Source organism: Somniosus microcephalus, chromosome 22, assembly GCF_052327205.1.
Source record: "Somniosus microcephalus isolate GS21.2 chromosome 22, FLI_Smic_1.0, whole genome shotgun sequence".
Classification (NCBI taxonomy): Eukaryota; Metazoa; Chordata; class Chondrichthyes; order Squaliformes; family Somniosidae; genus Somniosus; species Somniosus microcephalus.
Window position 1 is genome coordinate 72,458,303 of NC_141008.1, and position 25,142 is coordinate 72,483,444.

At 47.8% G+C, this 25,142-nt stretch overlaps 1 long non-coding RNA gene across 2 annotated transcripts; it reads right to left on the minus strand.

Moving 5' to 3' along the window:
* Positions 1-8,896: 8,896 nt before the first annotated feature.
* LOC147102517 (uncharacterized) lies at positions 8,897-23,098 on the minus strand. 2 transcript variants are annotated; one of them, XR_015073283.1, is made up of 3 exons: positions 22,444-23,098; positions 9,957-10,122; positions 8,897-9,635 (listed from the first exon to the last, which is right to left on the minus strand). It is a non-coding gene; the product is annotated as an uncharacterized LOC147102517 (long non-coding RNA). The 2 variants fall into 2 exon arrangements; XR_015073282.1 differs by lacking the exon at positions 22,444-23,098 and having other exon boundaries at positions 9,957-14,395.
* Between the last annotated feature and the right edge of the window lie 2,044 nt (positions 23,099-25,142).

Below are 25,142 nucleotides of genomic sequence, written 5' to 3' on the forward strand. Positions count from 1 at the left end.
AAGGATGCCGAAGAGTGGCAGTATCTCTACATTCGACAATGAAGTCGAAGATTGGGCGACATATGTGGAACGTATTGAGGTGTACTGCAGGGCGAATGAAGTGCCAGATGCTAATAAAGCACTGGTTCTGTTAAATTCCATGGGTGCAAAAACTTATGGGTTACTGCGAAATCTAATAACCCCAGAGAAGCCGGTAAACAATAATTTTGAAAGCATAGTAGAAATCCTACAGGACCACTTAAACCCCACACCGCTGCTGATAGCAGAACGATTTAAGATCCATAAAAGGAACCAACACAAAGGCGAAAGCAATGCTGAGTGCCTAACGGAACTGCGCAAGCTATCGAAATACTGCCAGTTTGGAGCGGAACTAGCAGACACGTTAAGGGACAAGTTTGTGTGTGGGCTACAAAGTGAAGGAACCCAGAAACGGCTTCTATCAGAAAAGGACCTTACGCTGGACAAAGCTTTCAGTATGGTAGTATCACATGAAGCAGCCACAAGGGGCGCTGCAGAGATACAACGGAGACCGCAAGAATATGGCACCAACGAAATGACCTATGGAACAGGGAAGTGCTATCGCTGCGGCAGAACAACACATGACCAGAAAGATTGTTGGTTCAAGGACCAAGTGTGCAGACAATGTGGGAAAGCAGGACACATAGCAAGAGTCTGCAGGTCTGGGAAGAAAACCAACAGTAAGAAATCTCCACAGGAGAAGTACAAAAAGGTACACCAGGTGATGGACAGTGGTTCAGACGAACAGAAAAGTGACACAGACTCCGGAAGCAAGGAGCTGGGTTGTCTGAAACTACATAATGTGATCAAAATGGAGGATCACCAAACTATCTGGGTTGCACTCAAGATAGACGGAGTCCAAGTGGAAATCGAATTGGACACAGGGTCAGCTCTAAGTCATAAATCAAAGCGACTACAAGCGGCTATTTTCACACATACCCTTGAAAGCTACAGAGATTGTCTTGAAGATGTATACGGGGCAAAAAGTCTACCCCAAAGGAAAAACAAGGGTGAAAGTGACATATAAAGGTCAGGAAATACCTAAAATGGATATATATGTATTGCCAAATGGAGGACCACCACTGCTAGGACGTGAATGGATCCGGAAGATACATTTAGATTGGCATTCCATACAGGCACTGAAGGTGGAGGCCAAAAAGGATGATGACGTCACTCCTGGACGACTGTCAAAAATGCTAACTGATGCAAAAGAAGTGTTCCAGGAGGGACTAGGAACACTAAAAGGAATAACAACAACAATTAAAATAGAGGATAATGCAAGCCCAAAGTTTCTGAAGGCCAGACCAGTGCCTTATGCGATCAGACCAGCGGTTGAAGCAGAGCTGGAAGGGTTGGAACATTCAGGAGTACTGTCCAAAGTGGACTGGAGCGAGTGGGCTACACCCATCGTTCCTGTAATGAAGAGGTCGTTGAGTAATACGCCTGGGGAACCAAAGAAGGTCCGCATCTGTGGGGATTTTAAGGTGACAGTGAACCCAGTCCTTCACACGGTGCATTATCCACTTCCACGAATTGAGGATATTTTCGCCTCGCTATCTGGTGGTAAACGCTTCACCAAAATTGATCTAGCCCAGGCGTACTTGCAAATGGAGGTAGAAGAAGCTTCGAAACATTACCTTACGATCAACACCCATAAAGGTCTCTATCAATACAACCGGCTGGTGTTTGGAGTAGCCTCAGCTCCGGCTATCTGGCAAAGGGCGATGGATCAGGTCCTGCAAGGGATTCCAGGGACCCAGTGTTATTTGGACGACATCTTGGTCACGGGCGAAAATGACGGTGACCACCTCGCTAACTTGGAGAAGGTGCTCGCCAGATTAAAGGAATATGGGCTACGAGCTAATCGCCACAAGTGCGAGTTTTTCCAGAAACAGATCTCGGATTGTGGCCACGTCATCGATGAAGAGGGGTTACATAAGTCCCCTGACAAGATAGAGGCAGTAGTCAAGGCTCCAGCACCGGAAAATGTGTCACAACTGAGGTCGTTCCTCGGGCTGGTAAACTATTACCACAAGTTCTTACCAAATTTGTCTACGATATTACACCCGCTGAACACCCTACTGCAAACAGGGGTACCATGGAAGTGGGATGACGAACGTAGATGAGCTTTCCAGAAGTGTAAAGAATTGATCACATCAAAAGAGTAGTTGGCCCATTTCAACCCAGCACTACCAATTCGTTTGATATGTGATGCATCACCCTACGGCATTGGAGCGGTGCTATCGCACAAATTCCCAGACGGGTTGGAGAGGCCAGTGGCCTTTGCGTCTCGGTCACTAACCTCAGCCGAGCGCAACTACGCCCAGATTGACAGGGAGGCCCTCAGCCTAGTATGGGGAGTAAAAAAATTCAACCACTATCTGCATGGACAGAAGTTCACCTTGCTGACTGACCACCAACCACTTGTCTCCATCTTTAATCCTAAGAAGGGCATGCCAGTAATGACTGCACAGTGGTTACAAAGATGGTCCCTGTTTCTAGGGGCGAATCAATATGAAATAGAATATAAAGGCATGAGACAGCATGGGAACGCTGATGGGCTATCGCGCCTGCCACTGCCTACTGTGGAGGAAGCACCAGCAGTGGACCCTATCGAGATATTTTATTCGTCAATAATTGAACGATTGCCAGTAACAAACGCGGATTAGAGAAGGAGACCCGCAATGATTCGACGCTGTCACGGGTATATGAATTGACGGTGAGGGGATGGCCAACACATGGCGACTCACTGTTGCCAGCATTCTCATCCAGAAGAGAACAGCTGGCAGTATGCCAGGGGACAGTGATGTGTGGATCCAGAGTGGTGATTCCACCCAAGTTAAGGGAGAGAGTGCTAAATGAGCTACATGAAGGTCATCTTGGGGAAGTGAAAATGAAAAGCCTAGCTAGGGCTTATGTGTGGTGGCTGGGAATCGATCAACAAATCGAAGACCTAACTAAGAGCTGCTTAGGATGCCAGAAGGTCCAAAATGCACCACCACATGCCCCTCTACACCCATGGGAGTGGCCCTCCTCTCCATGGCAACAGGTGCACATTGATTTCGCTGGTCCATTCATGGACTCAATGTTCTTAATAGCAGTGGATGCTCATTCAAAGTGGCCTGAGGTGATAAAGATGTCTTCAACCACTACAGAGAAAACGATTGCAGTCCTACGGACCATATTTGCCAGAAACGGGTTGCCAGAGCAGATCTGCTCTGATAATGGACCACAGTTTGTGTCCGACGAGTTCCAAAAATTCATGAAAAGGAATGGGGTAAGGCATTACACATCCGCCCCGTATCATCCAGCCACCAATGGATTGGCTGAGAGGTTCGTACAAACCTTTAAGAAGGCGATAAAGGCCATGTGCGACGAGGAAATTCCACTACAGCATAAGATGGACAATTTCTTATTAGCCTACCGAAACGCGACACATGCAGTTACCAACCAGACCCCGGCCATGATGTTCTTTAACCGAAGGTTGAGATCTCGTCTGGACTTGCTCAGACCAAATGTGCGAAGAAATGTTGAGGACAAACAATTCCAGCACATCAACGAGTAGCCGACAAGGAGCTTCAATGTAGGGCAACCAGTCTTGGCCCGGGACTATCGAACAGAGAAGTGGCAACCCGGAACAATATGTACAAGGCAGGGGCCATTAATGTACACAGTGGATGTCGGGGAGAACATTGTGAGACGCCACGTCGATCAGATCTTAGCATCACAGGAATGCGTCAACCCCATGTCTCGAGTACCTGGGGATGAACCCGACATACCGATAGTATCTACTTCAGACCCAGTAGCAGTGGAACCCGATGAACTACCCGATGAAAGGGGGTCAGAATCGCCTCTGCACCAAGAACAAGAACCTCTGGAAAGGCGCTATCCCGAAAGGGTCAGGAAGCCGCCCCAAAGACTGAATCTATAAATGGACTTTTGTTATTGAATGTACATGTAAAAATTTAATTGTTATTTGAATATTAAGGGGGCATTATTAATCTAAAAAGGCAGGAATTGTAGTGTATGTGCTTTAAGTCAGAACTACTTTTTACAGCTCCTGTATACTGTAGTACCGGCAGTGACCACACCGGTATATAAGCTGTGCGCATGCCTCTGTACCCCAGCCTAGAGATTACCCTCCTCCAGTAAAGACCTGTTGTTTGTTTATGTACAGCATCCGTGTAATTATTTATCCACTGAATCACGGATCTAACAGTTAGCCCCCAGTAGGTGCGCTGGGTGGGATGGTCAGCGAGAGATAAGATGGGGTAGTTAAGGTTGCTGCGCATAAGGAAGCAGCAGTGGGTGTCTCGATGAGTTCATTGGAGAATGCCGAGAGAAACAGAGGATAGCTGTGGGCTTATTCAAGCAGGATTCAAGTCTGGAACCGTGGCAGGAGAATAAGAAAGCAGAGATGTAGTGGTGGGCTGCGGCAGGGGTCAGGGAGTGAAAAATACGCAAGAGGGGAGAAATGAAAGTTGAATTGACTGGGTGAAAGGAAGGGAAGGAGACAGAAGAGAAGGTCACAAGAAGGGCCAAGAGAAAAAAGAGATTGAAACTTGAGTCCAGAGCAGCAGCCGAAATGTGCATACAAATGGACAGAGCGGGAATTCGGGATAAAGTTCATTCTTGGCTTCTGAGCTAAGGGTTCAATGGTCAAGACAAAGAGGTAGGGGGATAGGGGACAACTCTGCTCAATTATTGAAGGGAAAACTCTAGCAAGGTCTAGTCATTACTTTTCATGGAGTGATGAGGAACGGGAGTTGGGGGTTTGGATCTATTGTCTGAATGTGTCTTCAAAGGGAGTAGGAAGCTCCACTCCACACAGTGAAAGGCCTTTTCTGCATTAAGTATTAACTGAGATTGAGGCACTTAGTGCGTGTGAGGCAGGTGAGTGAGAGGGCAGCCAGGAACTGCTCAACTTCCTGCCATGTGGCCTGCACTTAGATCTGTAGGGGAGCACCTAACAAACTCACTGTTTATCTCAGGGGGCTCACTAGTCGTTTTACTGTCTGGTTTTATAATCAATGCAATGGTTCTATTCTCTTTCTTTTATTGAGTTTCCCCAAACCTTAAGTGCTACTACTGTTTAACCTAGCTCCAATTCCCCATTAGCCTGGCAAAGGCCTCCTTAAAAGCTTTGGCTCGGCATCAAGGCAAATACCATTCTCCCAACCACGTTACACATACTCTCCCTTCACAAGCCCCAGGAGAGACCAGCAAGTGCCCAGAAATAACCAAAGATATGTCTCACCCTGGCAATCTGGAGGGAAGCTTGTGCCATACTAAGGGTGGCAGTAGGCCGATTGACTCTCTTCCCACTATGGCACTGCAGGGATCTATTCGAGGGTCTCCATAGCAAGATATAGCACGAGAAGAGCACCACTGGGTTGGGCAAATGCTCCAGCAGGGCCAAGTCCTATCCTTCCAGCTAGACGACAAATTTTATATCACTCAACTTGGTGCGACCAGGGCCATATCAGCAGTAATGGTTTTGATGGCCCTGTTTTGTGACGTTGGCCCAGAAATTTGAGCATGACCATTTTGGGGCACAGCGTACATTCCCTGCACCTGAATGGTGAGGCCCAAGCCTCCCCAGGTATTGGGCCTCGGGCCTCATTATAATGGAGCCAGTGAGGCGTAACAGCCCGCTGATGAAGAGTAGTGAAAAATTGGGCCACTGCGCGGACCAATTTCTGGACTATTGAATAGGCTTTTCCCATATGTTGGGGGTATTGTGCCTCATTGGCAACAAGAAAAGCAAAATATTAGATTTGTATGGATATCGTAGAGACAGGATATTAAGTGTATTGACAGTTAGAAGTGCAAATGCTTTTGTAACTGCATGTAGGGTATTGTTGACTGGTGGGTTGACTTTGGTCTCTATGGTGATTTATGGTTGTGCTCCTGTGGCTCGCTTTATCCCGCAGCTCCCATTGACTGGAGAAAGCAGTCAGAAATTGAAATGGGGAGGCAAGCTCCTTTTGAAGGTGTCCTGCTGTGGATGCTCATAGCTTATAAATTACATCACCTCAACACACACTTACCTCTCCATCCTGTTCCTGGGCATGATTGCCAGCTTTTCCTTTGGAGGGGCTAGTGATTGGGTTCTGATGCAGTTGCTGTCTACTATCTTCTTCTGCAGGCTCATTTACCTTTGCCCTTACATTGAACATTGTTCCATTTTTGTCCCTTGTGTCCTGCATTACATGGGAAGTTGCACTCAATTGGTCATAATTTGGTGCCTAATTCTAAATGAACAGGGAGGTGAATGAGACTTTAATGTCAACGTTAAATAGATGCGCTTTATGCGTCAACACCACCTCTATTATCACTACCACTTGGCAGTTAATAAACCTTATTGGGACACTGGCTGAGTCCAATATGTTTTTATTATATGTTGATAACACAAAAGCAACTTCTCTTACTTCCATAATAGTCTGTATTGTTTGTGTATATTGTATGTAAATGCTTGATTAATATGATGATGTTTAATCAGTGTGCCACTGAAGTGTATAGGAATTGCAGAATAAAATAACACATTTGTGTCATAAAGGAACACAAATTAGGGACCAATTTTCCATTGACTGTGCAGCAGTGCTGCAACCAAAAGTATGCCAAGGGGATTACGAATCACAGGCACACGATTTTCTGATGTACCGCTATTTACATAAAGACCGCGCACTCCTGGTTTGATTGGGCCAAGCACTGGGGGCGTAGGAGCTATGGGGAAGGAGCAGCTGCCGATCCTTAAAGAGACACCTACACTTTCTGTGAGAGAGAATTGGTCCAGGAGGCTGAAAGGAGGGAGGTAAGCATCCAGAAGCCATACTGAAAGCTAGCGTGCAAAGGACAGCTTCCATTTCTGGCTGCAAGGGGCATGCTCCTCAAAAAGCATCGATCAAGGTTGCATGGGAAGAAGTGGTGGAGCCAGTCATTGTGGAGTCTGCTGTTAGGAAGTCGCCTTCCCAGGTACAGAAAAAGGTTCATAACATGAAGAGGTTTGCCACGGTAAGTGTCTGATAATAGTATCTCTTTACAATATTCTGGTACGGCATGGCACACACACACACTTCATATTTATAAGTTTGGATATATATTTGGATTTCCAAAAGGCATTCGATAAGGTGTCACATAAAAGGTTGCTATGCAAGATAAGGGCTTATGGGGTTGGAGATAATGTATTAGCATGGATAAAGGAATGGTTAACAGACAGAAAACAGAGAGTAGGGATAAACGGGTCAGTTTCCGGTTGGCAGGCTGTAACTAGTGGAGTGCCGCAAGGATCAGTGCTTGGGCCGCAGATATTCACAATCCATATTAATGACTTAAATGAAGGAACTGAGTGCAATATATCCAAGTTTGCTGACAATACAAAGCTAGGTGGGACAGTAAGCTGTGAGGAGAACACAAAGAGCCTGCAAAGGGATATAGACAGGCTAAGTGAGTGGGCAGTAAGGTGACAGATGGAGTGTAATGCGAGGAAATGTGAAGTTATTCACTTTGGTAGGAATAATAGAAAAACAGAATATTTTTTAAATGGTGGGAAACTATTAAATGCTGGCGGTCAGGGAGATTTAGGTGTCCTCGTACAGGAAACACAGAAAGCTAGCATGCAGGTACTGCAAGCAATAAGGAAGGCAAATGGCATGTTGGCCTTTATTGCAAGGGGGTTGGAGTATAAGAGTAAGGAAGTCTTGCTACAATTGTACAGGGCCTTGGTGAGACCACACCTGGAGTACTGTGCACAGTTTTGGTCTCCTTATCTGAGGAAGGATATATTTGCCTTGGAGGCAGTGCAATGGAGGTTCACTAGATTGATTCCTGGGATGAGAGGGTTGTCCTATGAGGGGAGATTGAGTAGATTGGGCCGATACTCTCTGGAGTTTAGAAGAATGAGAGGTGATCTCATTGAAACATGTAAGATTCTGAGGAGGATTGACAGGGTAGATGCTGAGAGGCTGTTTCCCCTGGCTGGAGAATCTCGAACTAGGGGTCACAGTCTCAGGATAAGGGGTCGGCCATTTAAGACTGAGATGAGGAGCAATTTCTTCACTCAGAGGGTTGTGAATCTTTGGAATTCTCTACCTCAGAGGGCTGTGGATGCTAAGTCATTGAATATATTCCAGGCTGAGTTAGATAGATTTTTGGACTCTAGGGGAATCAAGGGATATGGGGATCGGGCGGGAAAGTCGATCTGAGGTCAAAGATCAGCCATGATCTTATTGAATGGTGAAGCAGGCTCGAGGGGCCGAATGGCCTACTCCTGCTCCTATTCCTTATGTTCCTATGTTCAACTCAACCAGCTGCATATTCAAATAACTACCCCTTTGGTCTGCATGACGCATCCTTCACAGTCGCAGGAAACCTCTCACCGATTGTGTGTAGGTCCAGTAAAAACTCACCAGCATTTGCTTGCATGGTTTTGGTTTTGGGACAAATTGCATAACAATGACAGGTCTCATCCAACAGTCAGCAGTCAGAGGCAGGCAGCTGGGAGGGGTGCCATGTTTCGGGCTTTCTGACCAGTTTCCCACAAAAAGGATTTGCATTTAAGTAGTGTATTTTATAGTAAAGTGGGTTCACATAGGTTGAAAATGGTCATTACAGCCACTGAGACAAAGAGGAGTGTATACGCTAGTGAGGCAGGCAGTGAAGATGTGTTCACACAACAACTGGGGACAACAGTTAATTTGTTCTCTTGTTTCAGGTTTCCTATAGACATCCACACCTTTTATTATTGGGATGACCCTTTCATTTGAGCCCAGCACAGAGTTTCTGCTGAGTATTTTCTCTTGGGAGGTGAGGTAGTTGTTCCTATTGGTAGGCCTACTGACGAATCACTGGACAGGGAGAAGCTGGCGGGACGATAATAATAATAATAATCATAATCAACTTTATTGTCATTGTTAGTGCACAAGTGCAGTACAACGAAATGTAGGCTTGCGGCTCCCGAGAGTGTACATTTAGATTAGACATTTAACATACATTTGGCTTGTAACATAAACATAAACATAATAAAGTGCATTGGCAGATGTGCAGGCTTAGAGTTTATTTGCAGAGTTCAATAGGATGACAGCCCTGGGAAAGAAGCTGTTCCTAAATCTGGTCGTTCGGGTGCGAATGCATCTGTAGCGTCTCCCAGATGGCAGGGGGGCGAACAAACTGTGGCTGGGGTGGGTAGGGTCTTTGATGATGGTCAGTGACCACCGTAAACAGCGTTTCTGGTAGATGTTCTCAATGGTCGGTAGCCGGGTGCCGGTAATGCGTTGGGCAGTTTTGACTACCCGCTGCAGGGCTTTCCGGTCATAGGAGCTACAGCTGCCATACCACACTGTGATACAGTTCGTCAGGATGCTCTCTATTGTGCAGCGGTAAAAGTTAGATAGGATCAGGGGTGACAGGTTACATCCTTTCAGCCTCCTTAGGAAATATAGGCGCTGCTGGGCCTTCTTCACCAAAGAGGAGGTATTGAGGGACCAGGAGAGGTCTTCCGTGATGTGGACTCCGAGGAACTTAAAGCTGCCCACCCTTTCCACCACAGCCGCTGCTCGCTTCCTGTGGGCAGAAATGTGAAAAGCCCATGTTGAAACTTAGTCAGTCGGGATGGTTTGCTGAGAAAAAGGCAAAAATGGCCAATTAGTTTATTGTAAGACTAATCCTGACCAAGCCCATGTAAGCATTGGTCTGTTTCAATACTAAGACAAGTATATTTAGCCCACTAACTGGGATGGGACAGGGCAGCGTGGTTCATTATTGTTCCTTATTCTCTATCCTCTGAGGCCCACACTGAACACGTGCAGCCTGCCACCACACTTGATTCTCCCACTCAAGGAGCTCTTAGGTATCATAGTAGGATAAACATCAGAAGATTCACACCTTATAGAATCACCAAGGGGAAACACAGTCATAGGCAGCTGAAACATATCCTTTACCTAAATATCACCTAATAGGCTTGGAGCACCTTATTGCTTCTTAGTGCAGACTGGTTCTGCTAGGAAGGATCATATTAAGGTTCCAACTGATAGTAGAATGGTGTACGATGGCAGTTAAGTGAAGGTGGCGCTTCATTGTTCTTCAGTACCTGTGCAGGGGCTGGATCTGAAAATGATCAAAAACAGGTATCTATGAGTGCTTGTCGCTCCGATCTTCCAAGCAACAACTCCGCCTCCACCATTTTCTATTCCTGTTTCTCATCCTCCACCTTTCTCTGCTACAACGCCACAACCCTCCTCTTCTTATTGCTACATAGTGACTCCTCTTTGAATTGCACAGTTAAGCAACATGCAGCAGGCTGTGATTATTTTGGACATTTTCCAGGTCTATAGAGGTGCACCCCACTGAGCAGTCCAAACAGTGGAAGCTTTGATTAAGCACCCCGATGCGGTGGTCCATATTAATTCTGTCTTTATGGTCCAGTGCTATTTGGAGGCTTCTCAGTCAGGTCACAAACCTAGGATGCAGAGTATAGCCCTGGTCTCCTAGCAGCCAACTGCCCAATCTACGTGAGCCCTTAAAGTGAAGCTGCACCACAGAGTGCCATATAATGAAGCCTTCATAGCTGCTTCCTGCACATTTATTCAATGGAAGCCCTTTCTGTTTATGTAGGTCACAAGTTGATGTGAGGAACCTTGAATCTCACATGGGTTCTACCTACCGTGCCCTGAACTTGTAGGAATCCTGTCACCTGGTGAAAGTTTTGTGCCCTGTCCGCAGGGAAAGTGATGAATGTGTTGCCCCTGACAGACATAGCACCTGTTACTAGTTATGGCTGATCTGGCAGATGCTCCCGGTGGTGACCTGGAAGCATAAAACTTTAATGCTATGGTAACCTTCACAGCTACAGGAAGAGCCATCCTGATTCTGGAATTCTCTGCAGGTCAGCCCGGAGAAAATGGCATAGTTTAGTGACAGTCTGTCTCATGAAAAGGAGGTGGCAAAGAGCGATCTCCTCTTGACAGCAAACATCAATACTGGAGGATCGTGTGTGGTAAACAAGACATGTCGAGATGCAAAAATGGCAGCCTCGCAGCAAAAGAAATGAGGAGCCAAATGCAACTAAATATTAAGGCTTCTTGCAAAAAACAGAACTTTTGATTAAGCTTTGATAAAGTCACCAGCTTTACAAATCCAAATTCAGCAGACCTGGCCAGGTGATTAGTCATGTGTCCATTTTTGTCAGGATGAGGTGAGCACAAGAGTCGCAGTGTGCTCAATAATGTGAATTTCAATGTTTTAGTTATTTTTATCATAACTCCTCTTTCATAAAGAGGCTGAACATGGCCAACATCCCTTCTCCCGCGACACCAGCCACCGCCCCCCCTCCGCCCAACCCCCCATTGACTGCCATGAATTGCAGTGAGCTACAACAATATCTGATGAGATCCTGTGCCGACAACAGAGCCTCATGAATACGGGGCTCTTCTGTGATGTTAGAGATCGATCGTTGTTTGTTTTGTTCCTAATGATAATCACTTAGTAAGTGCCTTAAAGTATCCACCCAAAGGAAAATCTTGCACTAAAAGAATACTTGCAAAATGGCCGACTTGAAGCCAAATGTTAATTCACTACATTCAATGTGCTTCTTGTAATGTTAAAAGACTATTATCAGAAATAAGATTTTTTTTTTGAGCAAAGACTGATTGTGGTCCCCTTGGTAACTGCCATTGGAAGAGATTAAATGAGGCATAGCCATTTATATTGAACCCATTTGCGGTTCTGACCCTAGATTTAGTGTGTTCGTTTTAGCACAACCCAATCAATTTGCCTGACACTAATTATCAAGGCCTCAGTCTCGAGTTGAAATATTTTATAACTCGGGCTTTACAGTGTCACAGTGGGTCCAGAAGTGGCGTCTACTTGACGAATACGCTCTTGAAGCACAACAGTTATATTCTAGTCCTCAGTACATTATCTTAAATGTTGCTGCAGAAACAATCTGTATTTGGAATAGGCAATCAGGAAAAGTTGGATAAAAAGCTTTATTACAGATCACAGGTGAGCGTTGGATTTCAGAAGCAGCTGGTTCCTCGTGACATTTTTATTAGTTTTTAATGGAGAAACAACACAAAAAGAGAGTCATCACATTATCTGATCTCATTCTTTAGCCACGTTAACACAGCTAAAAATAATGGGGAGCGGGGTGGCTTTCCGCTGCCAGCCACCTGTTTCTTGCCTGAAAAACATGTGGCCGGCGATTCAAAATTAGGGAAGGGGTTGTGGAGACATCTTGTGTCACTCCATTGACACCCAAGGTCCACCTGAAGCAATTTTCAGGCATTTCTGTAAATGATCAAGCAGCCCGCCTATGTGAGGCAGGCAGGAGGTTGCTTAAATATGCAAATCAGGGCCCTACGCGGGTTGTAGGATCCCAATTGCGATTTCCAGGCACAAATGGGCAGAGCTTGTGTCGCGTACTCTCCGCCCTTTGAGTGGTATAAGCAAAGGATCACTGGCGGCCACTTAAAAAACAGCCCAGGAAGTTTTTTTGTTTGTTTTTTGGTGGGTCCAGGAGGAGCAGAAGAACACAGATTGTTTTTTGGGCCCCCAGAAAACTTCTAGCCTGCTGATGACGATTTTAAGACATCCACAGCACCCTTCCCTCCAGGATTGCCTCCCTGCCCCCAGGCATGAGCAGCCGGCGGGCTCAGTATGGGAGCCACACTGCCACAACCAGCGAGGTGCTTGCTTGGTGCCTGCAGCTGGTCAGTGGCATGTTAATGAAGCCTGTGATTCAGACTGGCACGAGTCTCACTCCAGCAGCATTGAGCGGGCAGCATAGCCACTCCGTCGACTTTGCGTCCGTTTTGGGTGGAAGTCTAAGGTCCCCCTACCCCACTACTGGGCCCCCTCCCTCTAGAAGTAGTGCAGCGAGCCTTCTTCAACTGCCCCAGTATACCGCCACCCCTCCCCTAGTTCTCCCTGAGGTTGGCGGTGGTAGCAGCAGTAAGGAGGAACATCAGGTGGGTACCTGGGTCCAGCTCCCTGTTGTCATTTATATGTAGATGGATGGTCTGCGCTTGAGCAGCATGCTTCACTGCAGTGGGGCGATGGGGGGAAGGTGAGGGAGGGAAATCCAGGACAAAGTGTTCAGCGTGGGGATGCAGCGGTAGGCCCCCCTACCCAATTTTCCTTCAACTTCTGCCACTTTACTGAACAGTTTTGGGTGATATCGTGGAAGAAAATCCAGGCCTTGATCACCAGAAATCAGTCGATATTTAAAGAGCAGCTGAAGCCAGCAACTGGAACATCAATTGAAAATTTCAAAACTGAGATTGATAGATTTTTGTTAGGTAAGGGTATATTGTGTTACGGAGCCAAGGCGGGTAAAGGGAGTTATGATACAGATCATCCAGGATCTAATTGAACAGGCTTGAGGGGCTAAGTGGCTTTCTCTTGGTCCTATGTTCCTGTCCAATACTGGCAGGGCTATAGGTAATGTGAGTGGAGCAGAGAATTCACTTCATACAGAGGAAAAACAATCAGTCGTACATAGTCCTCAACAGATCTCTTGTTGTTAGTCGTGTGGCCAAATTGCACGAGAGGGAAACCTATCCAGTGGATGCATTGTGAAAATAAAACTGTTGAGCTAAAATATGCAAAGCAAAACCATCTTCGCCAGACAAGCAGAGAATAAAAAAGAAAGTGGAAAAGCAATCTATGAGTGAGAGAATTATTTTTTTATGGATACAATTCTGCCAGAAGATGGACAGTCGACTGAAGATGAATGATAGAAACATAGAAGATAGGAGCAGGAGTAGGCCATTCGGCCCTTCGAGCCTGCTCCGCCATTCAATGAGATCATGGCTGATCATCCAAATTCAGTACCCTGTCCCTGCCTTCTCCCCATATCCCTTGATCCCTTTAGCCTTAAGAAATATATCCAACTCATTCTTGAATATACTTAATGAACTGGCCTCCACCGCCCTCTGTGGCAGAGAATTCCACAGGTTCACCACTCTCTGGGTAAAGAAATTCCTCCTCATTTCAGTCCTAAATGGCTTACCCCTTATCCTTAGACTATGACCCCTGGTTCTGGACTCCCCGACCATCAGAAACATCCTTCCTGCATCTAGTCTGTCCAGGCCTGACAGAATTTTATAGGTTTCGATGAGATCCCCTCTCAATCTTCTAAACTCCAGCGAGTATAAGCCCAATCGACACAATCTCTCCTCGTACGTCATTCCTGCCATCCCAGGTATCAGCCTGGTGAATCTTCGCTGCACTCCTTCCATGGCAAGAACGTCCTTCCTCAGGTAAGGCGACCAAAACTGCGCACAATACTCAAGGTGTGGTCTCACCAAGGCCCTGTACAACTGCAGCAAGACATCCTGGTTCTTGTACTCGAACCCTCTTGCTACGAAGGCCAACATACCATTTGCCTTCTTAACCACCTGCTGCACCTGCATGCTTACCTTCAGCGACTGGTGTACAAGAACACCCAGGTCTCTTTGCACTTCCCCTTCTCCCAATCTATTGCCATTCAAATAATAATCTGCCTTCCTGTTTTTGCCACCAAAGTGGATAACCTCACATTTATCCACATTTGCCATGTTTCTGCCCAATCACCCAACCTGTCCAAATCGTGCTGGAGTTTCACGACATCCTCCTCACAGCATACCCTCCCACCCAGCTTTGTGTCATCTGCAAATTTGGAGATATTACATCCAATTCCCTTGTCCAGATCATTAATATATATTGTGAACAGCTGGGGTCCTAGGACCGATCCTTGCGGTACCCCACTCGTCACTGCCTGCCACTCGGAAAACGACCCATTTATTCCAACTCTTTGCTTTCTGTCCGCCAACCAGTTCTCTATCCAAGTCAATACCTTGCCCCCAATCCCATGTGCCTTAATTTTGCACGCTAATCTGTTATGCGGGACCTTATCGAAAGCCTTCTGAAAGTCCAAATACACCACATCCACTGGTCCTCCCTTATCTATTTTACCAGTAACATCCTCAAAAAATTCCAGTAGATTAGTCAAGCATGATTTACCTTTTGTAAATCCACGTTGACTTTGTCCGATCCAGTCACTGCTTTCCAAGTGCTCTGCTATTACATCTTTTATAATGGACTCCAGCATTTTCCCCACTACCGATGTCAAGCTTACCGGTCTATAATTCCCCGCCTTTTCTCTACCGCCTTTTTTGAATAGTGGGGTAACATTAGCTACCTGCCAATCCATGGGTACCGTTCCAGAGTCTATCGAGTTCTGGAAGATGACCAGCAATGCATCTACTATTTCTAGGGCCACTTCCTTAAGTACCCTAGGATATAGATTATCAGGCCCTGGGGATTTATCGGCCTTCAGTCCCATCAATTTTCCTAACACCATTTCCCTACAAATACTGATTTCTTTCAGTTCCACCCTTTCATCAGACCCTATGTTCCCCGGCATCTCTGGGAGGTTATTTGTGTCCTCCTTTGTGAAGACAGAACCAAAATATGTATTTAGTTGGTGTGGTAAACCACTGTTATACCTGTCTGTATGTGTATGTGTATTCCACTAGGTACAGGTCTGGACATGCCTCGGCTGACTCCTCCCACTATTCCAGGTATATAAGTGACTACCTCCCAGTCCCTTAGTATTCTGGACGGGTCAACCACTCGAGACAAGACCTTCATTCTTTAGTTAATAAAAGCCTGGTTGTTACTCGCTTAACCTCAGTCTTTTGAGTAATTGATGGCGCATCAATTTTATTAACTAAATTTTTTATAATGGAGAAGATCCTCACACCAGCATGCCTGGACCTGGACAGTCGGGAAGCGGACGCTTCCACCAAGTTTGCTCACTGACTCACGTGCTTCGAGACATTCCTGACTGCCTCCACTGCGGTCGTAACGGATGCGGACAAACTGTCTGTCCTGATCTCCAAGGTGAACCACCGAGCGTACTCAGTCATCCGGGACGCGACCTCGTACACAGCTGCCCTCCAGCTCCTCAAGACCCAGCACACGCACCCTGTGAACGAAGTATACGCCAGGCACCTTCTGGGGAGTCGCAAGCAACAACCTGGGGAATCGACTGAGGAATACCTCCAAGCACTGTCCGTGCTTGGCCGGGCCTGTGGGTGTAAGGCGGTAATGCCCGCTAAGTACACGGAGGAACTGATCCGGGATGCCTTCGTAGCGGGCCACAGGTCCAACTACACCTGACAGCGACTGCTGGAGCAGAGTGACCTCACCCTCGACAAAGCCTCCGAAATCGCACTAACGCTGGACGCAGCCTACCGGGGCATGAATGTCTACTCCTCTGCACCGTGGACGCCGCGGGGAACGACAACCTGGGACACGGTAGGACAGCCCCATAGTACCATGCCACCCCAGCCACAGCCCAACAATGGCCCAACTACCGCAGCAGTGTCCCAAAGTCAGACAGCAGTATCCCAAGGCCAGAAATGCTACTTCTGTGGCCAGGCCAAACACCCCAGAGCGCGCTGCCCGGCGAAGAATGCGACCTGCTCGGGCTGCGGGAAAAAGGGGCACTACGCCAGCATCTGCAAGGCCAAAGCCACCCCGAACGCCAGCAGCGCCGCGTGTGGGCCGGGCGAGCCGCCATCTTGGGCCCCCAACAGCGCCGCGTGTGGGCCGTGCGGGCCGCCATCTTGGGCCTCCCCAGCCATGTGCGAACCACCGCAGCAGCAGCCATCTTGGACGACTCCAGCCACATGGGAATCATGGACGCCGCCATTTTGGACACCAGCCGGGACGCAGCAGACCGCCAACCCCCCCCCCATCTGATACCCGCAGCGACACACTGACCCCTATGCTGGCCTCTGTTACGCTGGACCAAACGAGACCGCACCAACTAGCTCGGTCCAAAATGGACGTCAAGGTAAACGGCTATGCAATAAACTGCCTTTTTGACTCCGGGAGCACAGAGAGCTTAATCCACCCCGACACGGTGCGGCGTTGCTCTCTCCCAGTCCTGCCTGCGCACCAGCGGATTTCTATGGCCTCTGAGTCCCAGTCAGCGGACATTGGCGGCTACTGCGTGGTGACACTAGTAGTAGACAGGACTGTGTTCAATAATTTTAAACTCCTGGTCCTGCCCGACCTCTGCGCTGCCGTCCTACTGGGGTTGGATTTCCAGTGCCACCTCAAAAGCGTTACGATGGCGTACGGTGGCCCCTCCCCCCACTCACAGTCCGCAGCCAGCAGCCTCCAAATTGCCCGCCGCGCACCAGATGCAACCTCTCCACACTCAGAGTCCCACCTCCCCCACTGTTTGCTAACCTCACCCCCGACTGTAAGCCCATCGCCACAAAGAGCAGGCGATACAGTGCCGGGGACAGGGTTTTCATCAAAACCGAAGTGGAGCGGCTCCTGAAGGAGGGGATTATTAAGGGCAGCTCCAGCCCCTGGCGAGCCCAGGTTGTGGTTGTTAAGACCGGCGAGAAACAACGCCTGGTCATCGACTACAGCCAAACAATAAACCGCTACACCCTGCTGGGCGCCTACCCACTCCCCCGCATAGCTGACATGGTCAACCAGATCGCGCAGTACCACGTCTTTTCGACCATTGACCTGAAATCAGCGTACCACCAGCTCCCCATCCGCCCTGAAGACCGCCAGTATACTGCTTTTGAGGCAAACGGCCGCCTCTATCACTTCCTTAGGGTTCCCTTCGGCGTTACCAACGGGGTCTCCGTCTTCTAAAGGGAGATGGACCGGATGGTCGATCAAAACGGGCTGCAGGCCACTTTCCCTTACCTAGACAATGTGACCATCTGCGGGCATGACTTGCAGGACCATGACGCAAACCTCGAGAAATTCCTCCGCACCGCCCAACTCCTGAATCTGACATATAACAAGGAGAAGTGCATATTCCGCACAGACCACCTCGCCATCCTTGGCTGTGTTGTGGAACACGGGGTCATCGGTCCCGACCCGGACCGGATGCGTCCCCTTATGGAACTCCCACTGCCCCACTGCCTAAAAGCCCTGAAGAGGTGCCTAGGGTTTTTTTCCTACTACGCTCAGTGGGTCCCCTACTATGCAGACAAAGCCCGTCCGCTGATCAAATCCACCTCTTTTCCCCTGATGGCAGAGGCCCGCTCGGCCTTCCACCGTATCAAGGAGGACATTGCCAAAGCCACCATGCACGCAGTGGACGAATCCATCCCCTTCCAGGTGGAAAGCGATGCGTCCGACTTCGCTCTGGCCGCCACCCTTAATCAGGCGGGGAGGCCTGTGGCATTCTTCTCACGAACCCTCCAGGGCCCGGAGACCAGACACTCCGCGGTCGAGAAGGAGGCCCAGGCTATTGTGGAGGCTGTGCGTCATTGGAGGCGCTACCTGGCCGGAAAACTATTTACCCTGCTCACTGACCAGCGTTCAGTTGCTTTTATGTTCAACAACAAGCAGAGGGGCAAAATCAAAAATGACAAGATCTTGAGGTGGAGAATCGAACTTTCCACCTACAACTACGAGATCTTGTACCGGCCTGGGAAGCTCAATGAACCCCCAGATGCCCTATCGCGTGGCACCTGCGCCAGCGCGCAGATCGATAGGCTGAGGGCCCTCCACAATGACCTCTGCCACCCGGGGGTCACCAGGTTCTTCCACTTCATCAAGGCCCGCAACCTGCCTTACTCCATTGAGGAGGTCAGGACCATGACCAAGAACTGCCAAGTCTGCGCTGAGTGCAAACCGCACTTTTATAGGCCAGACAGAGCCCACCTGATAAAAGCCACTCGCCCTTTCGAACGCCTGAGCGTCGATTTTAAAGGGCCTCTCCCCTCCTCCGACCGCAATGTGTACTTCCTCAACATCATTGACGAGTACTCCCGTTTCCCGTTCGCTATCCCCTGCTCGGACACGACCAGTGCCACGGTCATTAAATCTCTGAACAGCCTCTTCACCCTGTTCGGTTTCCCCAGCTATATCCATAGCGACCGGGCTCATCGTTTATGAGTGACGAATTCCGCCAGTACCTGCTCGCTAGGGGTATAGCCACAAGCAGGACCACCAGTTACAACCCCCGGGGGAACGGACAGGTGGAAAGAGAGAATGCAACAGTTTGGAAGGCCGCCCTACTAGCCTTAAAGTCTAGGGGCCCTCCGACCTCCCGCTGGCAGGAGGTGCTCCCCGATGCGCTCCACTCGATTCGGTCACTGCTCTGCACTGCCACCAATGCCACCCCTCACGAGAAAATGTTTGTCTTCCCAAGGAAGTCCACATCGGGGACATCGTTACCGCCATGGCTGACGTCCCTAGGGCCGGTACTACTGAGAAGACACGTGAGGGCCAATAAAATGGACCCCCTGGTCGAGAGGGTCGACCTCCTCCACGCCAACCCCCAGTACGCTTACATTGCGTGCCCGGACGGGCGGGAGGACACAGTCTCCATACGAGACCTCGCACCCTCGGGGACCGCTGTAGGGCGGGAGGACACAGCCTCCATACGAGACCTCACACCCTCGGGGACCGCTGTAACCCACTACCCATTACCACCCCCCCCCCCACGACCCGATATCCAACCCCAGCAGCCGGCTCGCCTTGGACCGTCACCCACGAGGACTACACTCCAGGGCCCCAGCCTACACGGGACGCGACGCCGGAAGCTCCACCACCCCTGCCATCGCCACGTCGATCACAGCAGCAGACAAGACCTCCGGAGAGACTCCAATACATGAACTTTTAAATACACTTCACCCCGCCGGACTCATTTTTAAACAAGGGGTGAATGTGGTAAACCACTGTTATACCTGTCTGTATGTGTATGTGTATTCCACTAGGTACAGGTCTGGACATGCCTCGGCTGACTCCTCCCACTATTCCAGGTATATAAGTGACTACCTCCCAGTCCCTTAGTATTCTGGACGGGTCGACCACTCGAGACAAGACCTTCATTCTTTAGTTAATAAAAGCCTGGTTGTTACTCGCTTAACCTCAGTCTTTTGAGTAATTGATGGCGCATCAGTTGGTCTGCCATTTCTTTGTTCCCCATTATAAATTCCCCCGATTCTGACTGCAAGGGACCTACGCTTGACTTCACCAATCTTTTTCTCTTCACATATCTATAAAAGCTTTTACAGTCACTTTTTATGTTCCCTGCAAGCTTACTCTCATATTCTATTTTCCCTTTCTTAATTAATCCCTTTGTCCTCCTTTGTTGAATCCTAAACTGCTCCCAATCCTCAGGATTATTGCTTTTTCTGGCCAATTTATATGCCCTCTCCTTGGACCTTATGCTATCCCTAATTTCCCTTGTTAGCCACGGTTGGGTCACCTTTTTTGTTTTATTTTTATGCCAAACTGGGATGAACAAATTCTGTAGTTCATCCATTCGGTTTTTGAATGTTTGCCATTGCCTATCCACCATCAACCCTTTGAGTGCCATTCCCCAATCAATCATACCCAGCTCGCTCCTCAGACCATCGTAGTTTCCTTTATTTAAATTGAGGACCCTAGTCTCCGAGTCAACTATTTCATTCTCCATCTTAATGAAGAATTCGATCATATTATGATCGCTCCGACCCAAGGGGCCTCATACAACAAGATTGCTAATTAATCCTTTCTCGTTACATAATACCCAGTCTAAGATGGCCTGATCTCTGGTTGGTTCCTCGACATATTGATCCAGGAAACCATCCCGTAAACACTCCAGGAATTCCTCCTCCACAGTATTGTTACTCATTTGGTTGGCCCAATCTATATGTAGATTAAAGTCACCCATGATGACTGCTGTGCCCTTATTGCACGCTTCTTTAATTTCTCTTTTAATGCCATCCCCAACCTCCGCCTTACTGTTTGGAGGCCTATAAACCACTCCCACTAACGTTTTTTTCCCCTTAGTATTTCTCAATTCTATCCATACAGATTCCACCTCATCAGAGCTAATATCCTTCATTACAATTGTGTTAATCCCTTCTTTAACCAGTAATGCTACCCCACCTCCCTTTCCTTTTTGCCTATCTTTCCTGAATATCAAATAACCCTGGATGTTGAGTTCCCAGTCCTGGTCTTCCTTGAGCCACGTTTCCGTAATCCCAACCAGATCGTATTTGTTTACTTCTATTTGCACAGCCAATTCATCCACCTTATTACAAATGCTCCTCGCATTAAGACACAAAGCCTTCAGGCTTGTTTTTTTAACGCTCTTAGACCTATTAGAATTATTATTTACTGTGGCCATGTTTGATTTAAACCGTTGATTTCTCTGACTGCCACTTTTGTTTTTCTCCTTCCTATCTTTTGCTTTTATCCTTGTTTCCCTTTCCTCTGTCCCCCTGCTCAGGTTCCCAACCCCCTGCCATTTTAGTTTAAACCCTCCCCCACAGCACTAGCAAACACTCCCCCTAGGACATTGGTTCCAGCCCTGCCCAGGTGCAAACCGTCCGGTTTGAACTGGTCCCACCTCCCCCAGAACCGGTTCCAATGTCCCAGGAACTTGAATCCCTCCCCCTGGCACCATTCCTCTAGCCATGTATTCATCTGAAGTATCCTTCTATTTCTACTCTGACTAGCACGTGGCACTGGTAGCAATCCTGAGATTACTACCTTTGAGGTCCTGTTTTTAAATTTACCTCCTAACTCCCTATATACCGCTTTTAGGACCTCATCCCGCTTTTTACCTATATCGTTGGTGCCTATATGCACCACGACAACTGGCTGTTCACCCTCCCGTTCCAAGATCTTCTGCAGCCGCTCGGAGACATCCTTGACCCTTGCACCAGGGAGGCAACACACCATCCTGGAGTCTCGTTTGCGGCCGCAGAAACGCCTATCTATTCCCCTTACAATTGAATCCCCTATTACTATAGCTCTACCCCTCTTTTTCCTCCCATTCTGTGCAGCAGAGCCACCCCTGGTGCCAGGAAGTTGGCTGCTGCTGCCTTCCTCTGATAAGCCATCCCCCCCAACAGTACTCAAAGTGGTGTATCTGTTGGAGAGGGGGATGGCCACAGGGGACCCCTGCACTACCTGCCTGCGCCTTGTACTCTGCCTGTTGGTCACCCGTTCCCTTTCTTCCTGTCCAACCTCTACCTGTGGTGTGTCCAACTCCGTAAATGTGCTATTCACGATGTCCTGAGCATCGTGAACGCTCCAGTATGTATCCAATCGCAGCTCCAGCGCCGCAATGCGGTCTGTCAGTAGCTGCAGCTGGATGCACTTTCTGCACATGTAGTTGTCAGGGACACAGGAAGTGTCCCTGAGTTCCCACATATCGCAGGAGGAGCAGATCACGGGGCCCGGCTGTCCTGCCATGACTTACCCTTTAATTAATTGAATTTAAATTAAATCAATCAATCCCACTAATTACACTACAGTTAACTGGTTTACCAACAGTCCCTGCTACACTAGAGAGACCTTAGAAACTATAAACCAGAGTTAAAGTTTAAAAAAAGAGAGAAATACTCACCAACCAATCACTTACCTGCTTCCTGGTGACATTACACTTTGATTATTTTTTACCTCTCTCCCCTGCTTTTGAATTAGTCGGGCCTCGCCTCGCCTCACTGCTCACACACAGGTCCGCTCTGGTCGGGCTGCTCCTCACTCACTGCCGCCGGTTTTAACTGCCGCCAATGCTCAGTGTTCCCACGCAGGCCCGCTCTGGTCAGGCTGCTCCTCACTCACTGCCGCCGATTTTAACTGCCGCCGATGCCCAGTGTTCCCACGCAGGCCCGCTCTGGTCAGGCTGCTCCTCGCTCACTGCCGTCGGTTTTAACTGCCGCCGATGCTCAGTGTTCCCACGCAGGCCCGCTCTGGTCAGGCTGCTCCTCACTCACTGCCGTCGGTTTTAACTGCCGCCGATGCTCAGTGTTCCCACGCAGGCCCGCTCTGGTCAGGCTGCTCCTCGCTCACTGCCGTCAGTTTTAACTGCCGCCGATGCTCAGTGTTCCCATGCAGACCCGCTCTGGTCGGGCTGCTCCTCACTCACTGCCGTCGGTTTTAACTGCCGCCGATGCTCAGTGTTCCCACGCAGGCCCGCTCTGGTCGGGCTGCTCCTCACTCACTGCCGCCGATTTCAAACTGTTTTTTAAGCTAGACATGGGAGCTCAGTGTAATGTCACGCCACAGTCACTTTGCAAGAACTAACTACAAAACTGAGCAAGTCTAGTTTGGCTGAAACATCAAGCCAACAGAAAAGTGTAACGTGAAGTGTGAATATAAATACAAATACCAAAGTATAGAATTTCAAATCCTGGAACAGTGAGTACAGCCAGTCCTTGGGCTTTGAGCACACCAACAGTTAGATCAAAAGAATTGATGCAGGCATTAATGATAAATGCTTACAGATGTATGTTGATGTATTTTAAAGATTTGGGTTGTATAGCAGGAAAGCTGAGAATACAGTGACAAAAATAAAGAAACTTTTCTCAATGATAGATTGCTTACTGAATTGTTTCTTGCTGGTCACACCTCCGTTAGGGTTAAAGCCAGTTACTGTCAACTGTTTCTGCAAGCTTCAGAGAATATATATTACTAACTGGCATGCTGAATGCATTAATATATATCTGTGGTTTATTCCTGTTGAACAAAAGATGGGTTAATATGCTAATGTCTATCGAATGCAGTCATTAGTGTCCATTCGATCCAATAGTATCCCTTATAACTGGCTGGACAAAGTGTTCATTTCCAATACAAATGAACAAACTTGCATATATATAGCACCTTTCACAACCTGGGGATGTCCTGAATCGCCTTACAGCCAATGAAATACTTTTGAAGTGTAGTCACTGTTGTAAAGTAGGGAAGAGCAGTAGCTAATTTCCACATAGCAAGGTCCCACAAACAGCTTTAAGATAATGACCAGATAATCTGTTTTAATTACTTTGGTTGAGAAATAAAATATGGCCAGGACAGCGGGAGAACTCCCCAACTCTTCTTCGCACAGTACCATGGGGTCTTTCAGATCCACCTGAGAGGTCATGGAAAGTAGTTGAGACAAACATCCTCTATAATTAACAACCTGCGAATGGCTAACCATCTGGTATATCTGAGACTGACACTCTACCAGTCAACAATCAGTCTGAGGCCATCAGAGATATGAAACTAACCTGAGCATCTGTGGTAATGTTTCCTCACATAAGGATTGGGCAACTGTGTTTTAAGGATAAATTTTATGTTCAAGGTTAGCAACATATTTCCTGCCTCTGATTTTCTAACTGCGGAGAAAAGTCATCTTCCTTTTCAATGGGTATGCCTGCCCACCCTCCCTACCCCTGCAAGATCCCAGCAGAAGCCCAATCCAGGCCAGGAGGTCACTCTGAATCTTTAATTAGGGCCACCCTCAGAAGATTGAATGGCCATTCCTAATCAGGGCAAGTGCAAATCTCACAACCTACCAATCCTGCATCTGAGCACTGGGACTGGACCTCGACCCCTCAGTATAGGAAACAGCTGCTCAGGTGGCTGTAAAAGAACCTGTGGCAAAGAAGAGCAGGGGAGTTTTCCCAGAGTCCTGGCCAATATTTACCCTTCAACCAACATCACTAAAACAGATTATCTAGTCCTTTATCATGATGCTGTTTGTGGGATATGCTGTGCGCAAATTTCCCGACGTTACATCAGTGACTAAACTTCAAAAAAATTACTTAATTGACTGTGAAGCACTTTGGGATGTCCTGAGGTTGTGAAGGGCACTATGTAAATTCAAGTTCTTTCTGAAGCACAAATTGTTCCACTCTTAACGTTCTATAACATGCTTCACTAAATAAGCGCAGGATAATTTGGGTCAGGAAATGCTTGAGTCTGATTTATGGAATAGATGAATTCCGATTCATTCCAAATTTCTTGACCTGAATTCAGTCTTGCTGTCCATTGCAGATTAATGTTATTCTCCTTTTTGTTCTATTTCTGCATCTGAATTCAGTGTTAATTATACAGTGTAATCCATTCATTATGAACTAATAGCCGTACTGTTTTGTCCACTATAGGCAGCTGTCCTCTGTATTACAAAGTCCACTAAGAGCAAACCCTAATGTAGAAAAACACAATAATACAAATAATAATATGAAACAAAACATTTTTTACAGTTACAGAATAACAAACTTTACAAATTGCCGTAATGTGAGATTTACATTGCGACAAAGTCTGACAAGTAACCACAAGAAACCTTCTCCACATGAGGCATTGGGGCTGAATTCAAATTCAGCAGAAGCTCAAAA